General features: G+C 25.0%; 5 non-coding genes across 5 annotated transcripts; 2 read left to right on the forward strand and 3 right to left on the reverse strand.

The window, feature by feature from the left end:
- The first annotated feature begins 1,006 nt into the window (after window positions 1-1,006).
- Window positions 1,007-1,080, forward strand: Trnan-guu (transfer RNA asparagine (anticodon GUU)). Its single transcript has one exon. It is a non-coding gene; the product is annotated as a tRNA-Asn (tRNA).
- Window positions 1,081-4,203: 3,123 nt separating this feature from the next.
- Window positions 4,204-4,276, forward strand: Trnaf-gaa (transfer RNA phenylalanine (anticodon GAA)). The gene has a single exon. It is a non-coding gene; the product is annotated as a tRNA-Phe (tRNA).
- A 2,320-nt stretch (window positions 4,277-6,596) lies between these two features.
- Trnan-guu (transfer RNA asparagine (anticodon GUU)) lies at window positions 6,597-6,670 on the reverse strand. The gene has a single exon. It is a non-coding gene; the product is annotated as a tRNA-Asn (tRNA).
- Window positions 6,671-14,401: 7,731 nt separating this feature from the next.
- Window positions 14,402-14,475, reverse strand: Trnai-aau (transfer RNA isoleucine (anticodon AAU)). Its single transcript has one exon. It is a non-coding gene; the product is annotated as a tRNA-Ile (tRNA).
- Window positions 14,476-15,427: 952 nt separating this feature from the next.
- Trnak-uuu (transfer RNA lysine (anticodon UUU)) lies at window positions 15,428-15,500 on the reverse strand. The gene has a single exon. It is a non-coding gene; the product is annotated as a tRNA-Lys (tRNA).
- Between the last annotated feature and the right edge of the window lie 1,928 nt (window positions 15,501-17,428).

Raw genomic sequence — 17,428 nt, forward strand, 5'->3', positions numbered from 1 at the left:
TAAATTAAAACTTTACTAGGTTTTTGTTTTTAAACAAAATGAGAGTAGTATCTTTAGATTTGATTTAAAACTAATTGGTTATTTATGCCTAATTTTAGTTTATCTATACACATCACATTACCGGCTTTAATCATTATATTAACTGGTCAAGTATGTTTTTTTACGGAAATCATAACATAGAAGAAGTCTTATTGTATCATGTTAAATAAGTTTCAAATGTATGATTTCAAAATTACTAGTAATTACAGTTTAATTAGTGTTCTTCTGTAGTTATAACTTAGTAAATAAGTTTATAAAGTACACATGACTCAAAGAAAATTACATATAAATTAAAAACAACCCACTTTATAATTGTCATTACATTTCATTAAAACTTAGTAAATATATAAAATAGTTTTTTATTTTATTTCTATATATGTGGTTGAAATTGTTTACAATTAAAAATTACATAGAAAGCGTATTTTTTATAAACAGAGACGCTTGTTCTTGTGTTTACAAAAATAAAGCTCCAAAAACTAGCAGTACGACTTTTAATGAAGCCATTTATATAGAATTTTTAAATGTAAAATTGTTCAATTTGCTTTTCAGCGCGACGTATTTTTACAACTTTTTTGTATAATTTTAAAATCAAAACTACCCAAAATATGCTATGACGTCATCAAAATATTGGAGCCTTTTTTTGCAAAATTGCTGCAATTATACTCATGAAAAGTACCCAATATTGCTCGAAAAAAAACTACCCATAAAAAGTCCTACCCGTATAGTGGTGAGTATTCCCGCCTGTCACGAGGGCGACCGGGGTTCGATTCCCCGACGGGGAGATTTTTGCCTACTTGTTTTAATAAAGTTGGTTTTTTATCCATTTAATAGTCCAATAATAATAAGTAACAAAACTTATATAAGTATTTTTATATTTATCAAATGACTTTTAAGGTATTACCTGAACACCTTTTTGGTATATAATATTTTTTTGGTTTATAAACAAAATAATGAGTTATTCCCACAAGTCTTCGTGGCGCAATCGGTTAGCGCGTTCGACTGTTAATCGAAAGGTTGGTGGTTCGAGCCCACCCGAGGACGTTTTTTTATTTAGTTTTGAAGCATAAGTAAAATTTTTACACTGAGTGTCTTTTTGTACTGCGTCATTTTTACAATACTATGTAGTTAGTTAGATAGTTCAAATATCTACATCTTTACATTGAAATTTTGTTTTTTTATGATAAAGAAACATTCTTATTTTTCTAATCTTCAAAAAGTTTGTTTTAAATAACTTTTTACCTTCAGTTTCATCTAAATAATAACTTGAATAAAAAGATGATACACCAAGATAAGTTAAACCGTATTAGCCCTGGACCTTAAATATTAATTAGTTTTCATATTTAAAACTTAAGTATTAGATAATGATAAAATGTATATCATGTTTACCCCATATTCGCCAATCAGCAAAAATTAAGTACAGTAACCTCTCGCATCTTTATGCACTCGTGACGTTACGCACTCTCGTTTAGTTACGCATTTTAGAATTCTAAAAAATTCAAAAAAAAAATTTAATCTTTTTTAATATTGCACAAATTTAGTTTATTTTACATTTTTTATGTAATATATGTTTTTCAATGCTAACTCACTTCACTATATCTTTAGACTTTGTAGACTTATGTTACTTGACTAACTGATAAACATTTAGTTATACTTAGTATATCAGAAACTTTGTTAACAAAAAGAGTTTAAAATAAATTCTGAAAGAAATATGACTGTGTTAAATAATGAAATAATAAAAGTTTAAAAAACAAACCAATAATACAGCACTCTTGCCCTTTATATGAACAAACATCTAAAAAAGAAATCTTATGAAACTTCCTAGCAAAAAGTAGCAGTGACACTAAATATAGAAGTCCACAGAAAAACTGCGTAAAGATACGAGATATCGTAAAAATACGAGAGGTACCAAATATACTTACTATAATGGCTATTTTTTGATATTGCTTCTAATTAAAAGCAGACTGGGGGACTGTCTCACTTTTTAAAAACTTGTTATATACAAATATGAAAACAAAAGATAAAACTATACATATATTAAAAAAAGGGATTAAATTTATATAAAGTAATAATACTTTTGAAAATTTATACTAATTTTAATGATAAGTAGATTTTGTCTTTATTTATATGTGATTATTTGATGATAATTTCATTAGATTTATTTTTTAGATGTTTATTCATATATAGGGCAAGATTGCTGTATTATTTATTTATGGTTTAAACTCTCATTATTTCATTTAATTTCATTATTTAACACCGTCATATTTCTTTCAGAATTTTAATTTAATCTCTTATTGTTAACAAAATTTGTGATATACTGAGGTATAACTAAATGTTTATTAACTAGTCAAGGAACATAAGTTTACAAAGTCTAAATATATAGAGAGGTGAGTTAGCATTTAAAAACATATTTTAAATATACCATACCATAAAATATACAATATACCTAATTTGTGCAATATAAAAAAAATTTAAAGTTTCTTTTTTTTCTGAGTTCTAAAATGCGTAACTAAACGAGAGTGCGTAACGTCACGAGTGCGTAAAGATGCGAGAGATTACTGTATTATAAAAATCTATAATAATTCTTTTATTAACATAAATAATGGTTAACTCTAGTATCTTTTATTAAAATCAATATAGTCTTATACATGGTTGCCATTAAAAATGCCTGATTTACATCAAACAAGCGAAAGTTTATTAAATTTTTAAAAAGCCAAAAACTGAAAGACTTGCTGTTAATCAAGCTTAATTGTCATAAAAAGTTACATAATATGTAGCTGAGTAAAAGAAAGTTCCAATTTATAAACTACAAAATTTGAAAATATTTTGAGAATTTGGAGATTTGTTCAACCCGGTATAAATATAAATTTCACAAATACTTGAGTATTTTAAAGTGACTTAAAATTAACCAAATAGTGTAGTTTCGAAGTTTATAAACAGTTGTGTAGATATATACAGCAAAAACAAAAACCAGTTTAATAATCATAATTTTTCTTTGAAACCATCGATAAGTTTTTATAGTAATTTTTTTTTCAAGTATAAAAATTTATTATGCCTCTAATAAAGTAAATAACTAATTTTTATACAGCATTATTGCAATTCTTAATGCTTTATCTTCCAATTAAAAAAAAATAAGTATAGTATATTTTTAGTAACAATATACAGACTTATTAAATTTCATACACCTTAATCAAGTATAATTAAAAGTTAGTTCAAAAAAAGAGCATGTGTGTATGTTAGTGTTGATTGTTTTGTTACTTGAAATAACTTATCATTTGATATTTTTAATTTTCCTTATTTATTATGTAATTGTTACTTAATTTTGTTATAACTCAAACTAAAAATTATTACTCATTTTATCAATAATTAAAAGCAGTCTTATTTGAAAATTATTAGAGTTTAATAAAATTTTTTGTTTAAGTAATCTTATATTGAATACAAGTATGCTGATCAGCAAACTTAAACGACTTATTGTCAAACTGACAAAATTGTTTATGTTACTTTTTAAAACTATACTTGAGCGAATAAACAAGTGTTTCTTATTTTGTTTTAACAAAGAATTAGTATGCAGAATTTTAAACAGGTTTTTAAATTGGTATCTAAAGTGTATCAAAAATTTTAGTTGTAGTTTAATTTGAAATATTGAGTTATAGTTAGTTACAATTGTAAGTATCCTAACTCCAAGAAAATCAAAATTACTTGTTATGTTCCCTGGTAAAATTTGTTTTGTTATCAGGCTCCTATTTAATATTATCTTATGCGTAGGTATTAACATAAATAACAAATAAAAAGCATAATTTAAACTAGAGTAAAGAAAGTTATGTTTTAAGGTTGATAGGTATTTTTTTATACGTTACTTGCAAAAAAGTAAATCTTTTAATAAAAAGTACTTCTAAAAAAACTATGTACTACGACTTACATTATTTATACCATACTTGTTTAGCAAGTTTTTTTTCGTATAAGTTATTAAAACCACTTATAAATTAAGCTGATGTTATTAATGATGTATTTTTGTAATAAAAGCAAAAACTATCTCTTTTACAAACCAAGTTTTAAAAGCAAACAAAGTTAAGCATTTTTAAAAAGCTACCACAATAGGATTCTTATGCAAACAAAACAAACTTTGTAAAATTGTTTATACTCGCGATGATGTGTTAACGCTCACAAGCCTCGATAGCTCAGTCAGGAGAGCGTCAGACTGAAGATCTGAAGGTCTCTGGTTCAATACCGGGTCGAGGCATTGTTTTTGTATAATTGATTTAAGCATACTGCATGAAATGTTAATTAGTCTTACTGGTAAAAACTAACATAATAGTCTTGTATATATTATATTACACATTATGTTTTTTTAGTTTCATAAGATTTATTTTAAAGAACTTCATAAAAAAAAGGAATGTTTAATTTTTTTCTGCCCTCATTTTTGAAACAACACTTTATAACTTAAAATATAATAATGAAAATAATATTTTAAAAGTAAGTTTATGTCTATCTCTATTCCTATAAATAATTTTAGTAAAAGCTGCCAGAATAGATTCCCGAGATATAATATAAAAATTCGATAGGACCTTATTAAATAAGCAATTTAAAAATGCAAAAAAAAACTTTTTCTATATAAATCTATTTTCTACTACAAAGTAAATGAAATCCGTTGAACTTTTAAATTCCACAACAAACAATTTTTTATTAATTAATTTAAAATCTCTAGTAATTAAATATTTTACGAAAAATAGATATTAAATTTTGAACGTTAGATGTTATTAACGATAATATTTTCCGTTTTAAGTGTTTCTATCAGATTTTTAAACAAATTTACCCATGTTTTAAAAGATATTTTTAATTTTTGTTTTATAAAAAATAACAAATATGTTATGTTTTAATCTTTCAAATAAAGCTAATGTTTATTTTGTTAAACGTGTATCACTTTTCTAGTACACTAAACTTAAACTAAAGTAAAGTAACTAAACTTAAATTAAATAATAATTAAGTAACTACAAATGACAACATAATGTCCCAAAAAGTAGTTGTTTACATAGATAGAGCATATTTAATTACAGTATTTCGTATATATTTATATATATACTTAAATACTGTAATTAAAATAATGTTGAGCTTTATAAAGTCTCATTCAAGGCTTTATAAATATATCAAAAACTAATTAACATTTTTGCTCCATCTATGTAAATAATAATATATGTTTTTCAATGCTAACTCACTTCACTATATCTTTAGACTTTGTAGACTTATGTTACTTGACTAACTGATAAACATTTAGTTATACTTAGTATATCAGAAAATTTGTTAACAAAAAGAGTTTAAAATAAATTCTGAAAGAAATATGACTGTGTTAAATAATGACATAATAAAAGTTTAAAAAACAAACCAATAATACAGCACTCTTGCCCTATATATGAACAAACATCTAAAAAAGAAATCTTATGAAACTTTCTAGCAAAAAGTAGCAGTGATACTAAATATAGAAGTCCACAGAAAAACTGCGTAAAGATACGAGATATCGTAAAAATACGAGAGGTACCAAATATACTTGATATAATGGCTATTTTTTGATATTGCTTCTAATTAAAAGCAGACTGGGGGACTGTCTCACTTTTTAAAAATTTGTTAAACTTATATACAAATATGAAAACAAAAGATAAAACTATACATATATTAAAAAAAGGGATTAAATTTATATAAAGTAATAATACTTTTGAAAATTTATACTAATTAAATGATAAGTAGATTTTGTCTTTATTTATATGTGATTATTTGATACTTTTTGCTAGGAAGTTTCATAAGATTTCTTTTTTAGATGTTTGTTTATATATAGGGCAAGAGTGCTGTATTATTGGTTTGTTTTTTAAACTTTTATTATTTCATTATTTAACACAGTCATATTTTTTTCAGAATTTATTTTAAACTCTTATTGTTAACAAAGTTTCTGATATACTAAGTATAACTAAATGTTTATCAGTTAGTCAAGTAACATAAGTCTACAAAGTCTAAAGATATAGTGAAGTGAGTTAGCATTGAAAAACATATATTACATAAAAAATGTAAAATAAACCAAATTTGTGCAATATTAAAAAAGATTAAATTTTTTTTTTGAATTTTTTAGAATTCTAAAATGCGTAACTAAACGAGAGTGCGTAACGTCACGAGTGCATAAAGATGCGATAGGTTACTGTACTTAATTTTTACTGATTGGCGAATATGGGGTAAACATGATATACATTTTATCATTATTTAATACTTAAGTTTTAAATATGAAAACTAATTAATATTTAAGGTCCAGGGCTAATACGGTTTAACTTATCTTGGTGTATCATCTTTTTATTCAAGTTATTATTCAGATGAAACTGAAGGTAAATAGTTATTTAAACTAAACTTTTTGAAGATTAGAAAAATAAGAATGTTTCTTTATCATAAAAAAACAAAATTTCAATGTAAAGATGTAGATATTTGAACTATCTAACTAACTACATAGTATTGTAAAAATGGCGCAGTACAAAAAGACACTCAGTGTAAAAATTTTACTTATGCTTCAAAACTAAATAAAAAAACGTCCTCGGGTGGGCTCGAACCACCAACCTTTCGATTAACAGTCGAACGCGCTAACCGATTGCGCCACGAAGACTAGTGGGAACAACTCATTATTTTGTTTATAAACCAAAAAATATTATATACCAAAAAGGTGTTCAAGTAATACCTTAAAAGGGGTCCGATTGTACATGTTCCGGAATTCCCCGTTTTTTGCAGACTTTCGACTTTCAACTTTAAAACTTTCAACAAATGTTCTTAGTAACAACAAAATAATATAAACAAAAATAAAAAACAAGAAGTATTAACTAGTTATCCTAGTAACACTGATATAATGGAAAATTAAAAAATAAACACTAATCAAACAAATATAAATGTGATATTGACCCTCATACTATTTATCTTCTATACAAGATTATACATTTATATTTTTAAGCTATGATTAAATAGAAAATTTTATGCTTTGTTTATTTTCAGATTTTGTTTAGAATTAAAAATGGCAAACAAATTCATTAATTATATTATTGAAATTAAAGAAAAATTTCCAGAAGGTATTTAAAATAATGAATTTGAAAATTTATTGTTAAAAAATAATGAATCTTTTCTTATTATAAAAAAAATAGTTAAAAATCTTGAAAATACACTTCATTTAGATTTTACTAAAGATTATTCATTTTTCCCTCACCAGGACTCAACAAATAGTTTACCTAATACACATGGTGGTCATGTTTCAGGTCCATTAAAATTGGTTAAGAAAGGGATGGTACCAAATTTTCCAACCTCTTCTAAAGTTTTTGAACCACTGAATATTCTGGGTAAGAGGGTTCTAGGTACATCAAACAATCAAATAAATGTCCCAGGGCCAATTGCGGTTAAGAATGCTTTAGGTAGGAGCGGTCTAGGTCCATTTAAAATAAATGTCTCAGGTCCAGTTTTGGTTAAGGATGGTTTGGTACCTAATTTGGCTAATTCCACTGAAATCTGTGGGCCACTGTCACCTTGTCATAATAGAACAACTAGATTAGTGTCTTCTCCTGAGTCATCAACTAATACTGCTTCTAATGGTATTGGCGTAACAGTTTTTAAATTTAATGAAGTAGTTTGAAAAAAGATATGAATTCACTTGCTAAAAAGTATAAATTAGATAATCTTTTTGTAGCTAATATCTTAATTAATTCTGATATACCTAATGCACAAATTAATAATGTAATTGCTAGTAACTGTTATTTTAAATTGGATGATATTAATAAAAATAAAAATACATTTCCCTGTGAGTGGAAATCTGCTCAAGGAAGGAATGGTTGGAGTTTTTTTTGGGTACATTTTGAAAACAACAATGGTCAGTTGAAGGCTGTTCTTTGTAGTGATGGCGTTCAGGATAGCAGCAAAGTAGTTTATAAGTTAACTATTAGGCAATATAGAGCAAAATGTTCTAGTAAGTTTATAAATTTCAGATATAATTTAAGCAACAGTTCTTTTTTAAGTAACTTATACTTATTCATAGGTAAGCCTGATGCAGATTGTAAGTTTTCCTTAAAAAATAAGCAGATTGAAATTATTAGTAATATTAAAAATGTTAAAACCGCTCATATATACAATAAACATAATGAGCTTTTTCCTTGCACAAGAAAAATTTATAATTTAAAATATATTTTAAATAAAAAAACCAACTCAAACTGCTCTGTTTCTAGTAAAAATCCGGTCGATCATATTCAGGGCTTGAAAAAATTAGTAAATTCAGGAGATAAATTTGTAAGGGCATATTCAAATTTAGCAGGAGATTTGCCTGGATTCATATTATATCAGGAAGAACAAATTCGTGATCTGTTTTCATTAATTATGGCAGGAAATGATGGTGCTGGATTTGTCATACACGTAGACAAGACATTTGACATTGGTATTTAACATGTCACTTGTCTTAGCTACAAAATTTAAAACTAATTACCAAGGAATATCCAAAAGGAAATTCTTTGTTTATGGGCCCTATTTTTGTACATAAAAAAAGTAAAAACAGAAATTTTGGTTTTTTTTTTTGAACATTTAAAAAACAAATTTGATGAATTAAGTTTAAAATTAAATTGTAATACTAATTATCACTATAAAATGTTTTTTTGTGCAGATCAGGAAAAAGCAATTATAAATGGAATTAGAAAATCCTTTCCTTTCAGCACCATCATTTTTTGTTATACCCACTTACAGGGAAATATTTCAAGTAGTGTTGATAGTTCTGAATTAAGCAAAAAGATTAAAATTTTAGTATCATGTGATTCTTTACAATTGTTTAATGATAGTGTTAGTGAAATATTAGAATGTGATAATTTTAAAAACATAAAAAGTATTATTAGAAAAAATTATATATACAAAGAATTAACAACTATTTATTTGCATATTCTATTACCTAAATGGCGCCTAAATCTCTCCAAGCCCTTAACTAACAATCTTGCAGAAAGCTGCAATAACAAGCTCAAAAGCTTAGTTGGGAGATTATATGTGAGTCCCACATGTTTAGAGTCTGACCTGAGAATTTTAGTCCAAAATCAATTTATTAACATTAAAAAGGCCTTTAATGGGGAAGGTGATTTTATGTTTCCTTATTACCAGTCTCCTCAAATTAAACTGAATTGCCATCAAGTAGATAGTCTCTTTAATCACTTTTTAAATAACTGTCATGACATTGCTATTCCAGAGGTCCCTGCAAAAAAGGCAAAGAGGTCCACTTTTAGTAAATTTGTTGTAGTTAAAGATGGGAGGCCATTTGTTCAATCAACAGACAAAAAAGAATTGTATCCTGCTTGGCTCATGAGCCAAGCATTCAAACCAGGCCATACGGGTAGACGAAAGACCAATCCACGTCCTAAGTTCCAAGGGTTTCATTAACATTACTTTGTAAATTAAGTAGGTACAACCTATTTGTTGAGTCCTTATTTTTAGTCTGATTCAAATAGAATGTGACCTGTATTTGCTGCACTCAAAAATGCTATTTTAAATAATTTGAGTTGCTAAAAAACCTGGAATACTGGAATTTTCAAACTATATCACTATAAAACCTGGAAATTCTCTTATGTTGAAAAACCGGAGAAGTAATTTAAAAAAATTTAATTTAAAAAAAAAAATTGTTGTATAAATATTTTTATTTTGAAAAAAAAAAAAATTGCGTCCATGCGCAAAAAAAAAAAACTAATAAAACAAAAAAAAAAATAAAAAATTAAAAAAAAAAAAAAAAGTTGTTTAAGTAATTTTTTGTTTAAAATTGTAATTTTTTTTCTAGACATACAGTTTAAATCTTTATTGAAATAGCTAGCTTTTATATTAATTAACTTTATTTTATTTCGTTTTTAGATTATTTAGCATAAATTTGCAGATTACCCTTTTTAAAATAGTTTAAGACAAATTCTCCTGTGACTTTTTCATAAGAGTTTTTTATTTCTTATATTCATTTGTTAAAAATAAAAACAAATGTTGATTTTTGTTAGTATTTTTGAATTTAAAAACATTTTTGTAGAGTTTTTAATAGTTTTAGTTAGATATTTGTTGGTTTAAAGTTGCAACAGCTGATTGTGAGTTCACATTGGTGGCAGTGACCACACAATTGGATTGTTGATGTATTTTTTTGTTTCAGCGTCGGCATATACTTGCTTGGGAATTTAATCTTCATGATTTTCCCACACTTTGTGGTTTTAATGTAGAGTTTATAACCTTGTGAGTGTTTGCCAAATGACGTGTCACCAAGGGATTTTTATTTCAGTTAAATAGATATTATTTTTTGGTTAGTTTAATGTTAATTTTAAAGGGGAAGGTAGAATTACAGGTGATGACAACTCACTTCAAAATACGTTTATCGTTGTAGAAGGAACAATGAGACTGATGTTTTTCTACCAAAATTCTATTTTGACTTTTAGTTTTGGGCTTAATGATTTTCCCACACTTAGTAGATTTTAATTTTGAAATTTTAACCAAGAATTATCTACAGAATAACGTTCCCTCCATGGGACTTTTCAAAAAAAAAGTAATAACTTGCACCATATTTTATACTTCAATGTTTTTCAGATTTATACTAATTAATTGTAGTATAAAACAAATGGACATGACTAAACACATGGAGAATACAGAGTACAGACAGCATTTGTAATCACAATTTGGCAGGGAGCCTATGGAAGCAAATCTTTGACCATCTCTAACGGTCGCTCCTCCTTGTAGCAGCAAAACAACTAAAGTACAAAAGACTAAAGAAGGTTGATGAGCCTTGGAACTTGCCCAATCAGTACCAGTTAACTGCAGATGGTTGACACATACAGAAAATCAAAAATAACTATATTCATTGACAATGATACAAAAAATATTCAATATTTATTATTTATTTCAATTTTTTTTTACTTAATTATTAATATGATGATATAATAAGTAATTTTCATAAAAAGTGTAAGACCATTATAAATGATAGATAATTTTTTATTTTCATGTTGTTTGTCATCTAAAAGTTTAAGAATTATAATTTTGTTTATTTATGTCTAATTTTGAAAAATTTACTAAGTTGTAGTTCATCAAATATTTTTTTGAAAAAATTTATAGTTATTTTTCTGAACAAATGAACAGTTGAGATTACTTAACAAAAATATTTCATTAATTTTGTAAATACAATTTTGTTTTAACATAGTTTTAATCAAAACAATGGTCTTGATTAATTTTTTTATCAAAAAATTATATTTATTTGAAAAGACTATGAATGTTAATTATTTTCTAGAAAGATTTCTCGTACACTTGATTAATAACTTACAATGTTTAATAAAATTTTTTGTCTTAATTTTTAAACTTGTATAGCAAGCTTTTCTTATGGTCATAGAGTAGTCTAACATTTTTTTAATATAAAATAATATTGGTTATAATATGCAAAATCCAAATATAAACTACAGTGACATTTATTAAAAAAAAAAAATTTTCTGTTTTTTTTTAATATGAATTACTTTTTTTTTAAGTTCATATGTTTGTGATTTTTGTTATATATTTTCTTGAATGGGAGTACTACATTTTTTCCTTAATTTAAAGTTTTATAAGGTATGGTATTAACTCTATTAGAACCTATTGAGTTCACTAACTTTGATCGCTCATAACTCAAAAGTTACTTTGAATTTTCTTAAGTTTTAAAAAAATTCTTGTAGCCAAGTTGAAACTCTTAAAATTTGATAAACTATTGGTGGATCCCCCACCCCTACTGTTTTAATTTAAAAAATATGATTCATATTTTTAATCGAGTACTTTTCAACGTTGTTACATTTTTATGTTAAACAAAACCGAATTGTATATTAGACTCATAGAATTAAAAAATATTATCAAATATTTTATAAAATTTCCAATAAACTAATTTAAGGGCATAGGGGGACTACATTTTTTTTTCAAATTTTGTCATATTTTGTTTATAATCAGATAATTTATATATTTTTACTATTTATTTATTTTTTTTTTTCAAAAAGGAAAAAGTTATTTACTATTTTCTGTGTTTTTTGTGGTTGTTTTCATTATTAATTTGGTATAGTTAAACTCATATATTTAGACATTTATTCAAGTTTGTAAAAAAAAAAGATTCAGATGATATATTTGTTTTATACTTTTTTCTAGTTTAAGCATTTGTTTTATGAAAACAGCTTTATTTTAGTTTTTTTTAAGTACTGCAGCTTTATTTTTTATATTTTTTTGTTTTCAATGTTATAGCTTTATTTTACTGTTAATTATTTTTGGATAATTTAAAATAAGTTGGTAGTAGAGTCGAAATTCTTAAACACACATTAAAAAAATTAAAAACATCAAACATTTTTATTTATTTTTTTTTTTTTAGAGAAAAATATTAAATGTTGGTTGTAAAGTTTAATAGTCTCATTTTTCATAGAGCTCTTCGTTTTAGAGTTTAAATTTTTTTTTCATTTTTAGCTCATTATAATTTGTATCAAGTTTGAGTATGCAACTCGATGACCGAGAGGTATTTTTGCTATCCAGGTCATTAAACCAAAACAATTATTAATCAAATTTTAACCAAGTTTGTTCTAAAATACATTTCATGATATTTTAAATTATATTGCTTTTAAAATAAAGGACGAGATAGGTTTTCAATGAATTTGTTTTATTTTAGAGAAAAAATTGGTTATTAAAAAAAAATGGCATTTAAATTTTATATGGTTGTAACCGAATTATTTTACAAAAATTGTTATATCTCAAAAGTAATTAGTTGTTAGTTTTGTAAAAACTATCTTATAGTATATAACTTAAGCTTTGAAATGTAAGGCTTATTTATTTATTTATTTAAAATGTTAGAACCCCTTATGCCGTTAACATTTAAAAAATTTAATAATTTATATTTTTTTTTAGTTACTTCTTTCAAAATTAATGTTATAAATTTTTCATGTTAACAAAAAACTAGCTTTTGAAAAAAGGAAGACAAAATTTTAACCTTTTACAATGTAAATCGTTCGATAACCATTGATCTTGGTGTCAAAATTCCAAAAAAAAAAACCGGTTAAGACTATTTAAAAATAAAATGTTTTTCTTTCTATCAAGCTGCAAGCTATAAATTAAAAATTTTAATCATTATACAATTATTACGGCAAAAATGAAACCTAATTTTTTCTTTTTATTAATATATTTAAATTAACTTTATATAAAGTTGTTTATGTAAAAAATATAAAATATAGTGTAAAAAGTGTAAATGTTAAGTATAGTTCAAGAATTATAATGATTTAAAAAACAATTAAAACAAATTTTACAAATTCTATAAAAAAAATAATAAAAATTTGTATTTTTATGATAATTTATATGTTAAATAGTTAGCCTGGCTTGAATTTTTATATGCTTAAGCTGACTAGGCTATTTGATTCATAAACTATACAGTTTTAGTTATAAAAAATAAGTAAAATAATAATAAAAGTCTTAATTTTAGTAAATTTTAGACTGTATATTAAATTTTAAGATTTTTGTTTAAATTAATACAAACTTGATTTAATTAGCTCTATAATTAAAACTAAATTTAATCTTAATTCTTAAGTTGTTACTATAAAAAAGTTTTTATTGATGAAAATCGATTTTATAACGTAAATACCAATGGTTTTCTTCTAAATTTTGTACTATAACCGAAATTTTAATTTCTAAACGTCAGTTTATATCTTTAATAAAAATGTTAAGTCTATGTCATAACATTTGCTTTAAAAAAATATCGTTGAATTAAAATTTGTTCAATTTTACTTTAAAACTAACATATAATTGTTACTCATCCTTATTATCTGATCAAACTATTAATATATAATTTTGTTTTTTATATATTAATCTATAATATATAATAATATATTTTTTTAAATTTAAGTTCAACTTCATTTAAAAATTTAACCCTAAAAATAGTAAATATTTTGTATATTTAACCTTTCGAAATAATTTTTTTCTCGGTCGATAAGCGGTATTCAGATTAGATTTTGCAATATTTTGATAAAAATTACAATAGATAATATTTTTTTTTGTCTCTGATTGTTCAGTTATAATTTACTATTTAAACATTTGAAGTTCTGTCACTGATTTGAATTTTTTGAGCTTGTTTTGTCCCTGATATTAAAATTTAATCAACTAATAATAGTAGGGGATTTCCGGAATTTGCACAAAATGACTCCCTTAAAAGTCATTTGATAAAAATACTTATATAAGTTTTGTTACTTATTATTATTGGACTATTAAATGGATAAAAAACCAACTTTATTAAAACAAGTAGGCAAAAATCTCCCCGTCGGGAAATCGAACCCCGGTCGCCCGCGTGACAGGCGGGAATACTCACCACTATACTAACAAGCATGAGATGTGGCCAGTACGGGGATCGAACCCGCGACATTCGCGTTATTAGCACGACGCTCTAACCAACTGAGCTAACCGGCCACACGTGAAAGCAGCATTTCTTCGGTTTATATATCTGACTAGCGCTTTGTGACGTAATAACACCATCAACAATTATTTTGATAAAATTACTGTTTATGATAATTACCATATATATAATTGTGAAGTCTTAAAGTTAAGTTAATTTTACTAAACTTATGTTGCGGTTCTAAATTAATGATGTTTCACAACCCGTTTTCTTGTAAAATTACATAATTTAAATTCAAGTTATAACAATACTTTTGGGTAACTACATATATCTAAACCTTGTTAGCTATCTATTGTAATTAACTTACATATTAAAAATTTGCTATGTGTGTTTACATTTAATTACGCATATATTTAATTAAATAAAACTACTTAAATGTTAGTAGACTTTCATTTTAAAAACAATTCATTCGAAATTTTTGGTGCTTTGTTTGAAAAAAGTTGTAATATCACTTTAAAAATTGAAAGATACTTTTTTTTGTTACTTACTTTAATTAGTACTTATAAGTGTTTATACACTGTTACTATGAGTGTACAATTTTCTACCAATAAAAAGTAAACTTTTGATTAAAAAAAAGTAAACGAATTTAATCGGTATTGAAATTTAATTAACAGTTATTATTTCAATTTTCTAATTTGACTTGAAGCTACACCTAGTTGATTTAATTTGTACTTAATACATTTCTTTTAAGAAACTGTTTCCAATATAGAATGTATTCGAATAAAATTGAGGCTTATTTTACAAATGTAATATGTTTTACGACAATAAAATTACTTTTTATAAATTATCAACTAAATAGAATCCATTCAACTTTACATTTAAATACAAATAAATTCTTCTATTTCTGTAATTTTTTAATTTCAACCAAACCATCATTTTACTGATTATTATGAATTAAAGTATGAATATAGTTTATTAAAAAAAATTTGTAAATATTTAAGTTAATCATTATTTAAAAAAGAAGGAAGTCTGACAGGGGACTTGAACCCCTGACCGTTGGATTAAAAGTCCAACACTCTACCGACTGAGCTAGCCAGGCTTATGCTGAAAACTTGAATGATGTGAATATTAAACTGACTATTACGTAACAATAGCCTAACTTTTAAGTTTTGAGGCTATAACATGCAAGGTAACATAAATGTTATACCAGGGGTCGGCAGGCAGTTCGTGCTCGCGGGCCAAACTTTCAAATTTAAAAGGTTTTGCGGGTCGCAGTTTTAGTTTTAGTGACATTTTAATAGTCTATTGGTTTCACTTTTAGTCACAGATAAAAAAACTGTTTTACTTTTATTAATTTCAAAAATTTAAATAAATTTTAGCTACACGTAGATGGCCTATTAAAATTGTACGTTTTTACTAGACTAAAATATAGTTCGATAATATACTTCAGTCTTTGTATAACGTCAACTATTTTAACACTTAATAAGTTTATTTAAATACTTTATTTTTATAGCTATTACTTAACTTTATATAAAACTAAGTTTTAAAACCATTTATGGGTCACATTATGCATATTTCATAATAACAACCACTTTTTCACAACTTTTTAAAAATACTTGCTTTTGAAAATAATCGAATTAAACAACTTGCTCTCTTCGAAAAATTTAGAAATATTAAAACTAGTTAACTAAAGTAAATTTTAACTGTTTGTATTATAAAAAACTAAAACTAAAACTAATACTATAACTAATAAACTATAACTGCTAATAATCAACACAAACTAACAATAGATTTAACTGCGTTATAATTTAAGAAATTTTATGTGAATATTTTTTTAAAACAATTTTAACTTAAACTAGTAAAAAAATTTATAAAAAAATGTTGATTTTAAACACTTTCAAAAAAAATTATTATTATAAATAACTTGGTATAATCCTGCTTTTAAATGAATTCCACAAAATACTAGATTTAAGATTTGATATAATTATATACAAAATTTTTACAAAAATCTTCTACTATATTGAAAATTAAAAAAAGTTTTTTATATTAACACTACAAAGCTAAATAAAATTATTTGTTAATACTTTTATTATTATTGACTAAATTACAGCACAACGATTAAAATAAAATAAAACAAAGATATCTATATATTTAAAAGTAAATAAAAAGTAAACATTAGTATAAAAAAATAACTAACACAGTTTCTCGACGGATCTTAAACTAGTTTCTTTTTCCGAAAGTTCCGTTGGGTCCGTTGTACGAAGGCAGGGTAAACTTATTCGGTTTGTAGAAAGACGGCTTGTCGAGGTTTGATTGGTCAATAAACTTTTCACATGACTGATCAAAACGCTTGCCTGATTGGCTGTTTGGCTTAACTAGCGATTCGTTTATTACTGGCGGAACGAATCTGAACAATATCGTAAAGTTTAGTTATCTATTAATTTTTCTTATAAAATTTCGTAAAACAAGTGATTTTTTTTTTAATTTATCTGAATTATAATGTAATTGTGAGTTACATATATAAAATAAAAAAATACTTATCAAAAAGTTAATTGAGCAATATCTTAGTTTTCAACTCTTCTTTCAAATTAACAAAAAAAAACATTTATTAATAATTATTTGATATATTTTTAGAAAACTCAATTCCGAAGGGCTACTTTAAAATTTAAGTTTTCATGTATAAGTATTACACAACATTTTTTTTTTGGTGGTGAAGCAACAATAACTTTCTGCACTGTTTTTTTCAACAATAGTTACTATGGTTATTGAGGGGAGTTTGGAACATGTTTAGTTTTTTTTTTCAAACAGGCGAACATTAGATGATGGGAAGTTTTGAAAAGTCTGAATTGGTCTAGGTGGCAGGCACCATGTATTCCGAATTTCCGCTTGCTAATATTTTAATTAAATTAAACTTATGTTGTTATTATTGGAACTGTGATTTTTTCCACTTAAGTATAGTGAATAAAAGATAATCCCAAATGATATGTAAATTCAAAAACGTCATTGGCTGGATTGGAACCTACGCGG

This window comes from Thalia democratica, chromosome 6, assembly GCF_965202585.1.
Source record: "Thalia democratica chromosome 6, ktThaDemo2.hap1.1, whole genome shotgun sequence".
NCBI classification, from domain to species: domain Eukaryota; kingdom Metazoa; phylum Chordata; class Thaliacea; order Salpida; family Salpidae; genus Thalia; species Thalia democratica.